This window comes from Odocoileus virginianus, chromosome 6 (assembly GCF_023699985.2).
Source record: "Odocoileus virginianus isolate 20LAN1187 ecotype Illinois chromosome 6, Ovbor_1.2, whole genome shotgun sequence".
Classification (NCBI taxonomy): domain Eukaryota; kingdom Metazoa; phylum Chordata; class Mammalia; order Artiodactyla; family Cervidae; genus Odocoileus; species Odocoileus virginianus.
This window is the reverse complement of record NC_069679.1, coordinates 73,575,361-73,591,077: the sequence shown is the minus strand read 5'-3', so window position 1 is coordinate 73,591,077 and position 15,717 is coordinate 73,575,361. Positions and strand designations below refer to the sequence as shown.

The window sequence follows — 15,717 nt, the reverse complement described above, 5'->3', positions numbered from 1 at the left end:
CTCCCAGTGGAAAAGAGGCCAAAGGAACCAGGATGAATCTTTTCCTTCTTCCCGATTTGGCCTCCGGTTAGTCCTGTAGGGAAGCTGGCCCAAGAAGACTGAATCACATCCATAAATCACACCTGTACTCCGTCTCTCCTGCCCCTTGAGGCTGAGCCGTCATCAACGTAGTACAGAGGATGCCACGTACCACTGGGTCCATGCGCCATCATCACCACAGTACAGAGGATGCCACGTACCACTGGGTCCAGATGGTACCCACTACTTGTGCCATCTGGAAGCAGGTAGGCTCGTCATCATTTCCTCCCAAGACCAGATGACACAGAGAGAAACGGAAGGAACACTTAGACTGAGAGAGAGATTTCAGAAATAAACACCCTCCCTTTACCCCCATTCAAACCATTTCTAGCCTCAGTTTGTTTCTTTGCCCAGTCAAGAAGGAAGGGATGATTTTGGCAACGCTGAGGATGGGAGAAGAGCAGTGTGTGTGCAGCACCCCCAGTCTCCTGGCCTCTCCCCCTGCACCTCATTCTCCTTGCCTACCTGCCCTGCCACCCAGGACACCTCCTGCCATGGCAGCCTCAGCGAGCTCCCACTGAAACAAAGGCATCTATCAGGTGGGCATGTCCCTGCCTCGGGGTGAGAAAGCCCAAGCTATGCATATCTGGATCGACAGCGCCAGATGAGTTGCCCCAGGGGCATTTTGATGGCTCTATTACTTTTCAGTCTGAAGTTCCAACAGGGACAGGTATCTTATCACTGCTGCCATGTTCCAGGACCTGTTATGCAAGGACTACCAGTTGGGGTTCTGGGAAATCTTCAAGTACAACCAAAAGGCTGCAGAGACCCGTGGAAGGCATCCCTGTAAACAGAGCACAGATATGGTGAGCAACCAGCACTCCTGTTTGGATCAAAGCAGGAATGTATTCTCATGGGCACAGAGGAGTACCCTTTGGTTTGGCCTTCCAGCTGCTTCTTTGGGCCCCAAGATCCATACGACTGTAGTGAGGGAGCAAAGATTATGGCAGGGATATCATACAGGTTCACCACCAGGCGTCAAGATTTTGAGGATGGAGTGCCAAGATCGTGGCTGCTCATGGGAATTCCAGATAAGACCCTGTGAAGGAATGGACGTGGGACAACGTTTCTGGGTGGACCATTTCATCTTGCACCATGTATATGAAGACTTTGGAATGACAGCAACCTTTGATCCTAAAGCCCATTCCTGGGACCTGGAATGGGGCCGGGTGCCACACCAACTTCAGCACCAAGGCCATGAGAGAGAATGATCTGAAGCACCTTGAGGAGACCATTGGGAAACTGAGCAAGCGGTACATGCAGCTGAGCCTACGATCGCAAGGGGGACCTGAACAATGCCTGGCGCCTAACTGGACTCCACGAAACCTCCAACATCAATGACTTTTCAGCCAGCATGACCAACCGTGGCTCTCGCACCCCCATTCCCAGGATTGTAGACAGAAAAAGGGTTACTGTAAAGATGTCTGCCAATCTTGACCCTTTTTCGATGATGAAAGCCCTCATTTGAACGTCTTCACTTTTTTTTAAAAACCTGGATGAATACTTTTAAATATATTTATTTATTTATTTATTTGTCTATGCCAGACCTTAATTGTGGCTTGCAGGATCTTTACTTGTGGCATGTGAGACCTAGTTCCCTGATCAGGGATTGAACCTGGGCCCCCCAGCACTAGGAGCATGGAGTCTTAGCCCCTGGACCACCAGAGAAGTCTCTGCAAGTATCTTCTCAATGAAACTGGCAGTGGGCTCACCCAGTACAGAAACTAAGTGGACTGACTTGCAGCCATCAAACCCCTCCTAATTCTACACCCCACTTCTACTCTTACCCCTCTCTCCATTGTCCTGATAGCTGTGACTTAAAGGATGGGGTACCCAGGTCTTTCTTAATCCCCCCCCCAATAAAAGAGAGAGAGAGAGAATTTGGAGAGCAACAGAGTTCAATGTCAAATGCTAACTAGTGGGGAAAAAAATGTTCGATACACTGCGTATTTTGTAACGGCCTGGTTTCATTTCGCTTTGCTTTCTTCAGTATTTGGTGGTTGCACATCTAGTCCAAGATTGGCTGTGGATTTGAAAAATCAGTGGTTTTGATTAAGTATTTGGACTTTGATCTTTGAATGGAATTAACCTTAAAAAGAAAACAGTGCTGCTTAGATGAAAGAAATCACCAGCCTCCTGTTCTCCTGAGCGGAGCGTCAAGTTACTTCTATACCATGGCCAAGTGACTACTAAGGAATTTGATAATTACCTTTCCAGTTAGAATAGCACATATTCACTGCTCAGATTCAAGAATTTGTTTAAAAATGCAACTATAAATAGTGCAGGTACTTCCAGTTTCTAACATCAGTCTTGCAAATTTCCTGTCCTTATGAATAGCCTGTTGTTCAAGCCACCCAACCACAGTCAGCAAATGGACTCGCACGAGCTAACACCCGTTCACCACCTTTGTGTTTATTTAACCACCTTGCTTTCAGGATAATTTAAGATGGCTTTTAAATATTACATGCAATATAATGAAAGCAAAACAGTGGGTATATAAGAAAAAAATTAAGGGAAAGAAACAGAAGATGAAGATGCTAAGGGTGAAATTTCAGTTTTGCAGGTTGTGAAGGTCTGTACGCTGGCTCAAGACTGCTTCATATTTGAATATAATCAGAAAGCAGGGAGACATGGTCAGTTATATGATCTATAGCATCCATAGAATAAAAGCAGGTGTTTAGGAGAAAAACAACTATTTCTGGAATGAAGACCCACCAAAAATGTCTTCCATTGATCCTCCTTAAGAAAACAGCATTCTTACCATAGATATGACAAGGAATTCCATAAATCTTTCTCTTAAAACATTTTTGTGTAGGCTGATGACTTCTTAAGAAATCTGAGTTTATTAAAAATCATTTCTGGAGACCAAAAGCACATGGTTCAGATCCACAGCCTGTGTGGTTCAAGGAGAGATTTTAAGAACTGGGAGAACACATAGACTGTGAAAACCAGACCATCCTCATCAAGTTTTATTTCTCTAAACCAAGCATTTGTAAGCATTGTAAGCACAATGAGTTTACAGATACTTTCCTTCTAACCAGCACTTGTGATGATAGTTAAACATCACTCTATTTGCTTTAACTTGAGCCACGTCAGGAGTAGGGTCAATGTCCCTGGTGGAAAGTGCAGGGAAGCAACGACACCTCATCCTTGTCATCCTTTGTCTTCTGTTACAGGGAAGACTTACAATGTCAAATTCTCTCCTTTGCCCCGTTTACCATCCATTCAAGGTCTAGTTGGGCCATTCTCAGAACAACTTTCTCATGCAGTACTGCTTTACACAAGTAGAGGTCATGATCCTCTTTTGTCCCAGACCCCACATCTTCTCTTTGGGGTGTTCTCCAGTCCCTGGTGGCTCAGAGGTAAAGAATCTATCTGCAATGTGGGACACTCAAGTTCAATCCCTGGGTTGGGAAGATCCCCTGGCAGAGGGCATGGCAACTCACTCCAGTATTCTTGCCTGGAGAATCCCCATGGACAGAGGAGCCTGGCGGTTTACAGTCCATGGCATCACAAAGAGTCAGATACAACTAAGCGACTAAGCACAAGGTCAGTCCCTCTGCCCACCCTATCTTCTTCTCACGCCCCAAACATATGGGTTGATCAGATATCCTGAGGGGTTCCAGAATTCTCGTCTCTGGAGCTGTCCTGGAGTTCTGGCCGGGTCCAGGTTGGGGAGGACATCAGTAGAATGCAGATCATCCCTGCTGGCTAGCAGGGTAGGCTTATCATGGGACTGGGCTTCCGGAACGGTGCTCTCATGGTGATTCAGGGCGACTCACTCACATCAGACACAGGGAGAGTTCAGGGCTCTGGGCTATCAGGCATCACCACTGACCATTACGTTGGAGCCATGTCGGTAGGCTGTGCATCACTGTTCTCCTGCTCCTTCCACCTCACCCCACCTACCTCACAAAAAAAAGTGCCAGGGGACCCTCACACAGTGGGATGTCACTGCTCACATAGCAAGGCAGTTTATTTGTCCACTTTCTTCCAGCTCCTACCTAGTGATCTCAAGAGGAACAATGTTTCCCCTCTTTTTCTCTTCACTTTATTCCATTTGTCGGCAAAAGCCCAAAACCCATGTCTAATCATCTTAAACAGTGTAGCCAATAACGCTTTGGGGCTTCCTTGGTGGCTCAGTGGTAAAGAATCTGCCTGCCAATGCAGGAGACTCAGTTAGATTCCTGGGTCGGGAAAATCCCCTGGAGAAGGAAATGGCAACCCACTCTAGTATTCTTACCTGGGAAAACCCATGAACAGAGGAGCCTGGCAATCTACAGTTCGTGGGACCGCAGAGTCAGACACTACTCAGCAACTCAACAGCAACAACAATAATGCCTTTCAGAAAGAAGAGAAAGCCATAGGTATAAAAGTCAAATTAAACATACTCAAAAACCAGGACCATCATCAACACCCCAACACCCCAAACCCTTAGGATATCTAAACGTCCCACCTATAATTCTCACAAAGTCTACCTATACTTCTAATAAAATTGTTCACCCTTACCACCAACAGTCATGATAATTAAAAATGAATTCTTATTTGGTTTTACAGTTCTTCTATTTAAAAGCATGGACGGTGAAAAAGTAGTGTTTCATACTTGCATTAATTCCAAATGGGCAGGATTTCAAATATATATGAAGTTAAACAAGTTTCAAGGATTAACTAAACCACATAGCCATATATAATATTGTTTTTATAAGAAAATGTACTCCCAGTTCCCATAACCACTTTATAATTGAACTTCTGGTATAGAAAGTCGGGTACTTCCTATTCAGCATCACCCACATGTACGAAAAGCATGAATCAGGATCACTGACCACCACTAACAATGAATCATGCCTGAGCATATGAAGAAGGACAGATTATTCCAGAAACGGTCACTTCTGGAAGTGATGAGTTGTTCCAGAAATTTATTTGAGATATCAGTGTGACAAAATCCATTGCAACAAAAACCCCTTGATAGTGTGCACATTGCACACATCCACACAGGTATACACATACACCCGCACAAAGACTTCCGAGGGTTGGGTCAGGCGTGAAAACACTGACAATGACCACAGGTTCAGGTCTGTTACATTAAGACTTGTACTTGGGAGCTTGGGCTTGCACTGTCTCTCTTGGCAAGTGACCCAGACATTGAAAACAGTTGTATTCTTTTCTTTGCAGACCCCTGGGAATATTTAAACCTCTTACCAAAAAAATGTTGCTCATACTTTTGCTCATGAAAATATAGACTATATGAAATTAAATTACTATTGATGGGTTTAGGATAAAACGGAGGGTGAAAGAGCAGTAAACTAAAAGGCAGGCATCCTCAATTCCAGACCAGCTCTGCTACTGATCAGGTGACCTTGGGGAAGTTATCTCGCATGTCTGAACCTCAGGCTGCTACGCTGTGACAGGGCAGGGTCAGACCAGAGTCACATCAAAGAGTCCTTCTGTGCTGAATGTCCGTGACTTCCCCCCTTGACCAGTCCCAGGTCACTTCAGACTGTCATCGCGTCCACACAGGCCCTGGAGCACCAGTGCAAAGCTGGGACCTCTGAGAGGTCCTAGGTAAGAACTGAATCCCGCTGTTACTCAGACGAACGTCTGCACACTCTTGCCTCCCCCCGCCTCTCTCCAGACATTTGGTGGCCTCCTGTGTACACAAACTCACAGAACTCCGTGCTGCCGAGTATAAACAGAGCGCTGTGCATACCCTGAAACTATGAGGGAACAGCTGATGGTATCATAACAAAAGGCAGAAAACTCGGCAAACGGGTCCAAACCACACAGCAAATTCACGGCATGATGCTCACCCACCGCGGGAGGAGCTGGGGGTGTTCTCACCTGCCAGCGCTGACCCCTGCAGGCCCAGAGACAGCAAGTGTGAGGCCAGGGTGAGGAGAAATCCTTCCTCTGGCTTCCTCCAACCTCCTGGAGCCACGAGCACTGGGCAGACCCTGGGAATGTTCGCCGGCTGCAGTCTTGGCTGCACAACAGTCAAAAAAGCCCCTCCTAAATCTGATGTTTCTAGCCCAGAAATGCAGCCTCTGGGATTAAAGGGGAAGAGAGGAGAGCTGGGTGAGGTACGTGCCTGGCAGGGATCCTCTGGAGGGTTAAGTTACATTGTTATCATGCTAACAAGTTATGGATGCGTTTCTGCCCAACGCATCTAGAGGCTAAACCAGGGTAGCTAAGAACCCAGAACTAGGCCTGCGTTGTGGGCTGAATGAATGGTTCTGCCACTGGATTGGAAGACCCGAGAAGGCTGGGGTTTCATCTGTCTTGCCCACTGTTGTGGGTCTGACTCCACATCTAGGAAGTCTTCAATAAGCATTTGTTGTGCGCTTGTCCATGAACCAAAAGGCAGGTAGCCTTTGAATGAGAGGAAGCTTATTGTAAACGAACAGTGAATGGGGGATCAGGCCAGACGAAAGGCAACCACAGCCAAAATGTGGAAAAGGGGGCCACACTGCAGGGCAGGGCAGTGCTCTGGCCTTTCCAGAACCATGAACACGTACCCCAGAAGTCTTGTGAGCCACCGGAGGCTGCTGTTTGCCTTCCAAGCTTTTGGTGTTTTTTGTTTAGTTTTTTTTAAATTATTTATTTGGCTGCACCAGGTTTTGGTTGCGGCATGCAGTATCTTTCCAGCTTCATTATGGTATGTGAGATCTTTAGTTGGGGCAGGTGAGTCTGCTTCCCTGACCCCAGGATCGAACCCAGGCCCCCTGCATTGGGAGCTCAGAGTCTTAGCCACTGGACCACCAGGGAAGTCCTGACTCCCAAGCTTTAAATATATTACATATGGAGGGGAGGCTATTAGCTCTGGGGGTATGACATGGAGAAATTTGCTCTTTGTCTCAAGAGGCCCACTGGGCCATTCATGGGGTAATGCTGACCAGGCCAAAGCCCTCATTCCTGCTGATCCAAGGCAGTGGGGGTTAGCAATAAGAGCAGAGGAGAAAGGAGGCCGAGATAGCCTCTTTTTTCCCCCACTCCAAGCCCGCTCCCCACCCCCACTGTCTTGAGATGGTCCTCCCCAGGGTCAACAGGCAGCAAAGTCCCTCCAGCTCTGACTTGGATAGCTAGCTCTTTCCTCTTTGCTTTGTTGCTAATTTCTGAAAAGAAGTTTCTGGGAGCTGTGATTGCCCTATACCCCAAAGACTTTCACACCAAGGAAGGCGTGAAGGTGCTGGCATCGGGTGCTGCCATTAAGAGCAGCCAGGGTGGAAGCCCCAAACACCCGGCCTTGTGAATTTCACAGTCTGTGAAGTCTGGTTGATCTGTCTTGAGGGTTCCTGACACCCAGGTCCCTGTAGGAGAACACAGGCGGGGGTGTTGGTGTAGGGGGCACGGAGCTACTTCTTTACCTGCTGACATTGGTTCAAGGGCCCAGTGTGGGCAAACCCATAGGCTTTTGAGGATTCTATGAGATAATGCATGGGCAGAACGAGGCACAGTGCCGGGGAAACAGGCATGCCTTCAACAAATATTTATTAATAGCTTCTCTGTGCCAAGTACTGTTCTAGGCACTAGAAGATAACTCTGAACAAATAAAATCCTGTTCCTCTGGAGCTTCCATTCCACTAATTGTTAGCTGCTCAGTCCTGTCCAACTCTCTGTGACCCCATGGACTGCATCCCACCAGGCTCCTCTATCCATGGAATTCTCCAGGCAAGAATACTGGAGTGGGTAGCCAATCCCTTCTCCAAGGGATCTTCCTGACACAGGGATTGAACCTGGGTCTCCTGCATTGCAGGCAGATTCTTTACCATCTGAGCCACCAGGGAAGCTCATTCCATACGGGGAGGCAGCTAACACGTTAACAGTATATCATGTGCCATGACAAAAACAAGGTAGGGTGAGCGGGTGGGAGGTTTCCATCCAGACTGGAGTGCCCCTGGGTAAGGAGGCCACAGAACAAGAGCCTCCAGCACTCCCAGGGGAGTGAGTCTAGAATAGGATGCTCACTGATGTGGGGCTGTGCCTGAATGCAGAGTAGGGGGTGGCAGGGAGGGGAGCAGGAGGGAGGCTATCATTAACCATCCTTCTACCTTAAAGAGAGTTTGATGTTGTCTGAATGAACTTTCCCGAAGCCCCTCCCTCACCTTCTGCAAAGGAGTTATTGTCCTGAAGCGCTGCCTGTTAAAGACTGTCTCCAGTGCTTAAAACCAGCATCAAGTCCCCTTCAGGTTGGAGGAGAGGAGGGCTGGTGTTCCTGCCCCAACAGCCAGGGTCACCCAGATGCTGCCTCAGTTTCCCCAGGATGATAAGCCTTTGGAAGTCTTAAAAACCCAACCATTCAGATCAAGTTCTTAGTCTCATGCTTGCGTACTGCCATGTGTCCCTGAGTGGGAAAGTTACATGGCCTCTGTGAGCCTCAGTTTACTCCTCTGCCATGAGGAAATTAGTCATGGCATCTACCTTGCGGTAGCCACGAGGCTAATAAAATGTGACAATCTGGGAAAGCACTTAGCACATAGCCTGGTGCACACAATTGCCTCAAAAATGTTTGTTACAGATCCCAGGCTGCACCCCTTATCTCAGTATGTAGCAGACTCGACCTTTTCACCTCTCTGGTGCCGAAGTGACTGCACTCCTACCCAAGGACCTGAGAACTGAAGGCCACTGATAGTACATTCCTGTACTAGAGGACCAGGAATTGGGGAGCCTAACAGACACATTTAGCCTTCTGGAAGAGCACTGACTCTGGGGGAACACCTGCTGTGTTTGCCACCTAGCTTCTATTCAGGCTATTTTCAGGAACGGTACCTTGATTTCCCCTGGAGAACCTGCTTCCCCACTCTCAATGCTAGCATCTCAGTGGGAGGCCTCTCCTGGCTCCAGAGTGGAACACAGGATCTGGGTTCTCAACCCACCCGCACGCTCCATCCTCTTCACCACGGCCACTGGACCAAGGACATGTGGGGCCCCATATAAACCAATGAGCATCAGACCTGGACTTGTGGGGAGGGAGTGGTTCTCTCTTTCCTGCTGAATTGGACCTCAGAAGATGTGAATTAGAGCCCCTACAGGTTTCTTCCTCCTTAAAATTGGCACGCTTCTACTACTGTATACATTTTAAATATAATTTAAATATAAATGTGGCATTTATACACTAATTCCATCAGCAATTGGTTGAGGACTGCTCTGAGGGGATATTAATTCCCTGGTGCTCTGACCTGTCTTGAAAGTGTACAAGTGGTTTCTGGTGGTCAGAGAAAAGCTACAGCTAAAGAGATGCAGGTGTTAACAATTGGAAATTGAGCCAGCATCCACTGAAATGGGAAAGGAAATAAGGATGAGGAACCCACAGCATCTGCTGTAGGTGAACATCCTTCCAGTGGTTGGGGTGGAGGGGGATTTGCCCTCTCATGCCATGGCCTAGATCTGGTCAGTGAGAGAGAGACCCCAGCTTCCCTTGGTCAAGATTATAATTCTAGTAGGGATGGGGAGGGATTGCTCATGACCTGGGCTGAGCCAGTCGACAAACCTCAGCCCTGAGAATTCTGCTAGAAATATTGGGCAAGAGATTTCTAAACTGAGATGATGGAAGCCTGGGGTTGCCAGGGACCACCAAAAGGAGAAAGCCTGCTGGAAAATGAAAGCAATACAGACAAACCCTGAGCTGAGGAACAGAGTCCTGATGAGATCATCTAAATGTTTGGATCTAGCCGTGTCTCAAACTCATGCCCTTGGACTTTTTAATTAGATGGAACAATACATTCCCTTTTATTCCCAAGTAAGTTAACTCGTGTTGTATTTCTATCACTTGAAGCTAAAATAGTCCTGACTAATGCATGGGGCAATCAAGGTTCTCTAAAACATGGCCCAAATCAAGTATCTATTGTTACCTTTTGCCGTCCTTCTACTCACGTCCTGCACTGCCTCCAGACTTGTAACTGACTGGATCTCCATTTTTCAACTTTTTGGCCACAGCATGAGGCATGCAAGATCTTAGTTCCCCGGTCAGGGATCAAACCCAAGCCCCCTGCAGTGGAAGCTCAGAATCCTAACCAGTGGACAGTCAAAGAAATCCCTAGATTTTCTTCATATACATACACCCCATCCACTCTAAGCATCACTCACCTCACTCCCATCCTCCAAGATTGCCTATTTAAACCCTAGCCATTTTTCTAGGACCAGCTCATCTCTTCCAAAAAGCCGTACTGACCAGCCCAAGCTACAGCTCTGCCTCATTCAGGTAGTGGTTTTCATAATGTGGCTATTTCCGTAACGATGGTACGAGTACGTTTTCCTGGCTCCCCATCAAGACTAGAAGCCTTGTGTGTAACTGTGTCTTTCACAATGCCCAGAATGGACTAGTCCTGCAGTATGCAAAACAACACCCAGGTTGACTCAAATCTCTTTTTGAAAGTGTCTTAAAACTAAATAAATGGTGATGACAGTTTGAGTTGGTCGTATGAAGAGCCCAGAAGGCAAGTACTTCTTACTTCTCTGTTTTGCCTGAGACCAGCAGACCAGAATGCTGCCGAAGGAGGCCCACCAGGGAATCTGTCCCTTCACCCTCACAGCAGGGCACAACCATTTCCTGAGCACCCCAAGCTACAGCTCACAGACCCCTGGTAGCAGAAATCTGCCTTTTCTGACTTCTCAAAAGGCTTCGCATGATATAGCCACATTTAAGGATATTCATGTTGAGTGTGTGTGTATGTGTGTAGACATTTCTCACCTTCCTGGGTATAGATATGTGGCTTAGATTTTGTCACTTAGATGCATCTGCAAGAGACTTTGGTTTGGAAGTCAGCTGAGGACACAGGAGGAGTGCAGGTGTATATTTTAGGGGCCCACGTGGTGGCAGGTTTCTGGAAGTGGAGGCTCATGGCCACACCCTGCCTGCAGCAGAGACAAGCCTGGTTCCGTGGCTGGCAGTGGCAACTGCTCTCTGCCAACCCAACCCTGCAAGCTGCAATCCAGGAGCTGTTCCCAGAGGCTCAGCTGAGAACCTGGTCCTCCAGCCCTTCTGACAATTCCACCAGCTTCCCAATGTCCTCAGATAAACTCTTTCCTGGTTAAACCAGCTAGAGTGAACTCTGTGTTCTGCAACTGTGCACTCTGATGGGCGAGGCCCAGTGACTTTCCCACTTTTCAGGCAATAATCGGAGTTACGTGACCTCTCCTGGCTGATGGCCAGCCCCAACTCTTCTAGAGGTCAAAAAGCCCTGGAGCTGTTGGAATTATCTACTATTCTGCTCTTGGAGGGAGGGGGCACGTTGACCAGCAAGACCAGGTGGCCTTGGGGAAAATCTGCTTGGATTCTGTATGTTTATCCTGGTTAGATTCTTTCTTTCACCCCAAAGGTGACTTTTAGTTGATTGGAAGCTTTCACTAAATAAAGTCACTTTCGCCACTCTCAAAGATTTTTATAGCACCAGAAATTCAAGATTTAAAAAAATAAAAGCAAAAACCCAAATCTTTCCCCCAGTGTGAGGCTGCCTCTGAATCTACAGACCAAGTTCCTCTAGCTCGGGTTCCTCTTGCTGGCTTCTGACTCAGCTCATTTTCCCCTTCTGGGGCCTCTGGAAGACCTTTTTCAGCTCCCTCACCCTTGCTCTTACACAGCTGCCTAAATCATAGTTTCCCCTGGAGTGCCTGGTGACTTCCCAATTAACTTGACCATGTGTCTGCAAGGTTTGGGGATCTGGAGCTGAGGTTAGGGTTGGGGGTCAACCTTCATAAATGCCTTTTCTCCTCTGTCTGATCCTGAATTTTAAGGCAACCCTTTCCTCACTCCGCTTCCCACTCTCCACTCCAGCCAGCTCCAGACCAGACCAAGAACTCCCCAGTGAGGAAGTTCAGCCTCCTGCTCAAACTTTATGGCCTCCTTGAAGGGTACCGCAGGGAACAAGAATGCCGGTTTATGGGCCGTACCCAATTCTTCTACTGCAGAAACACAAGCACGCTGACTTTATTTCCATGTGGTCACCACAGATCCTCCACAGGAATTCTCCCCTGTTGTCCTTCTAGTGTTCATTCATCAAACACTTATTTTATCCCCTAGAGAAATACTCTGGACTGAAACCCCATTAGAGGATAGGTTCCGAATGGCTTGCCAGGGTCTGTCAGAGAGGCTTTTGTGGACAAGTCCTGGCCATCAGCTTAAAGAGAAACGAGGTCCCCAGAGGCCCCTGACTGTCTGATCATGTGACCCTCTTGGCTTGGTGACAAGGACATCCTGTTCCTCTTGGAGTGATGGCTCTATTGGGGAAGTGACTGTGTCATATCTGGGACAGGAAAAAAGCTATTTCAAGTCTTGAAGTAATCACTCACTCAGTTTGTGCAGCCTTTTCAGGAACTGCCTGGACAGTGGAGAAAGACCAAACTTGAGGGAGGGGAACTAGAAGTTGATGTTGCCACAGCCCATGAGGACCACCCGAGAGGGAGGAGAGGGGCAGGAGACTGGCATGGCACTCCTCCGCCGTGACACGTTTCTGCACAGCCATGAAATGACGACAGGTGGGGATCCATACACACGACCCCCAAGCCAAGATGCAGAGGCCTCTCTATACTTCCAGGTAGACAAGGAAGAATGGGAACATCCTTATCTTCACAGCATCCTTGTGGTCCAAAATCACAGTGCGGGACTTCCCTGGTGGTCCAGTGGTATAGAATCTGTCTGCCAATGCAGGGGACATGGGTTCGATCCCTGGTCTGGGGAGATTTCACATGCCACAGGGCAACTAAGCCCGAGCATCACAACTACTGAGGCCACCCTCTAGAGCCTGTGCTCCTCAATAAGAGGAGCCACCACAGTGAGAAGCCTGTACACCACAACCAGGGAGTGGCCTTTGTTCGGCAACAGACTCAGGGCAGCCAAAAATAAATTAGTTTATTTTTTTAAACTACATTGAACAACAGGATAGTACCTGAGGACTGTGAAGGTTCTTCTGTGGCTGGCAGGGTCTCCCATGTGCAATGAGAGAGTTAAGGAGCCTTATTCGTATATTTCCTTCAGGAATTCTGGGAGTCAGACCCAAAACTTCTTTCCTTACCAGTACGGTAGTAAGAGTTACATTCAGAAAACTCATGGATGCACACATAGTGACCAGTCAGTGAGTTGACCACCAAATTCCAAGGGGGAAAGGCCATATTCCTAAAGAGATCATCTCTGTTTTCAGCATAATGCATTACCTGGGCCTTCTTGGCACATTATAAGTGTTCGTATACTTATTGGAGGAATGGTTTTATGTTCATGTGTAGAATTTTTATGTCATTTGACATTTTCATTTTCCTTGAGAGCAGAGTGTATGCAGCTGTTTGAGTATCAGAATGGTAAAGACTGAGTCTGGATTTTTATTTCTTAACGAGGAATTAGTCAATCACATTAATTTTTTTTATTTGCCTAATAAATAAAAAGAAAAGGCAATGAAAGGCAGAAAGGTGATTTACTACAAGTCTGTAGAGCTCTGGGTTTACCTCCAGGAAGCCCTGACCTTACCCAAGTAGTCTCTCCATTATCATGCAAAAATCAAAGAAAAATAACATTGCTCCCAGAAATTTCAGGGCAGCTGCTGTTTTGAACTTTAGATTGTAGATGGCAGATATTTGGCATACTTGCTACTGCTTTGTATTCTGTGCCCATGACAGACATCACTAATCAATTATTATAATGCTATACCATGGACCTTCAGAGTCTTTCTCACACTGTATCCCGGGCAGCCATCACCAATCAACTGGAATTCACACAGAAAAAAGAAATCAGCTTGTCAGCTTTGCTCTAGCCCATGACAGGATGTGGTACTCTATTATCCCAAAGCGATCTGGAAATCTCACAAGGCTCTTTATAATAACAGTAAACACAGAAATTACAGAAGTACAGATATGAAAGGGACCATAGAGATCATCTGGCTTAATTCAAATACAAGATGAGCCTGGAGCATCTTTTTTATTTATTTATCATTTTATTTTTTGCTGCACTGGGTCTTTGTTGCTGCACACAGTCTTTCTCTAGTTGCTGTGCATGGGGCTTCTCAGTGCTGTGGCTTCTCTTGTTGTAGCATGGGGTCCAGATCACACAGGCTTCAGCAGTTGCTGCTTCTAGAAAGCAGGCTCGATAGTTACAGCACACAGGCTTAGTTGCCCCCAGGCATGTGGGATCTTCCCGGACTAGGAATGGAACCTGTGCCCCTGCAGTGGCAGATGGATTCTTAACCATTGCACCACCAGGGAAGTCCCAGCCTGGAGCTTCTTATATTGCAAGTGGGGTCCCTGATGTCCAGAGAGGTTGAGCCACTTACCCAATGTCACTAACATTTCCTCATGTCTATACAGTGTGTTAGAGATAACAAAGTACTTTTAGCTGAAGCATCTCATATGATCCTTCATTCATTCAATAAATACTCATTGAATTCTTATTGTGCTCCATGTACTGTGCTAGAGAATAGGAAAACAGCAATCAGTAAAGAAAAAGGTTTGATTCCTTCCTTCCAGTTAGGTAGGGAGCCTTAAAATAACCCCATGACCTGGGCAGGACAGACACTACTTTCCTCAGCATTTTAGGTAGAAGGGGGATGACAATTAAGAGAGGAGATGACACTAATTAAAAATGGTAGCTCTGGAATGTACAAGATCCCTCAAGTGGCCACTTTTGGATGCAGTCACTACTGTGTGACCGGTAGGGACCAAATGTCCAGACCCTCTAGTCATTTGTCAACCAACTCTCCCCCCATTTCAAGATGCACAACATATGAAGGAATCTTCCTGGATCTACCTCTCTATTCAGGAAACAGTGGTGATTTCTCCCAACCCTGTATAAATAATTTCACAGGGCTTCTTTCTGCAGACCTCTTCTCACAAAGTGGTGAGAACAGCACAGACATGGGAATTAGAGCCCTGACTCCTGTCCCCATCATGTCTCACACCAGTCAGTTCATCTTGAGCAAGTCACATCATCCCTCTGGGCCTCAGTTTCCCCGTCTGGCAGGGAATTAGTTAGAGCCATGAGATCTCTAAGCTTCCTTTCCCCTGATACCTGATAGCTCTGCTAGACCAACGAAGAGACAAGCTGTTCAGTCATACTTCTCCTTCTACTAGACATGCCATGTAACAGCTACCTTTGCAGCCCAGGCCCATCCTGCAAAAGCAGCTCCACAGAAAGTACAGCAAAGCCTGAAGAACCAAGTTCTAATCATGAATTCGACTGATCACATGACCAGAGAAACCAATGCAAACTCCACATGTCATGGCTTCTTCTTCCCTTATACAACAGTAATGATGTAATCAAAGATAAAGCCAGATGTGGAAACACTTTGAAAATATTAAGATGGGATCAAGAAGGGGAAAAAAAGAGCTGACCTCTATAACTTTGGGAAATGATGCATTGATTGGAGTCCATAAGGCTAAAGACCAAAAAAAAAAAACAGTACAAAGATAGCATTCTAGTCAAAATTTTGTTTTTCATACCGATATGGATTAGCCATTCTGAAACTACATGTATAATAGGGTTAATCAAATAAGTATTTAATTTACAGACAATGGGAGCCAGGTTCCTTACTGTCAGAGAAAGAAGTGATGATGAAGAGAGAGGGAATGCTAGAATGAATCTTGCAGTGCTGGATCAGAGTGGAGATATCAGTATGAATTCATTTTTACTTAAGTATGCATGCAGATAGATACAGAAATAAATAC

The 15,717-nt window shown here is 46.7% G+C and overlaps 1 pseudogene; it reads left to right on the top strand.

Annotated features, from left to right (window-relative positions):
- The first annotated feature begins 572 nt into the window (after positions 1-572).
- LOC110140134 (glutamine synthetase pseudogene) lies at positions 573-1,546 on the top strand (annotated as a pseudogene).
- Positions 1,547-15,717: the final 14,171 nt, after the last annotated feature.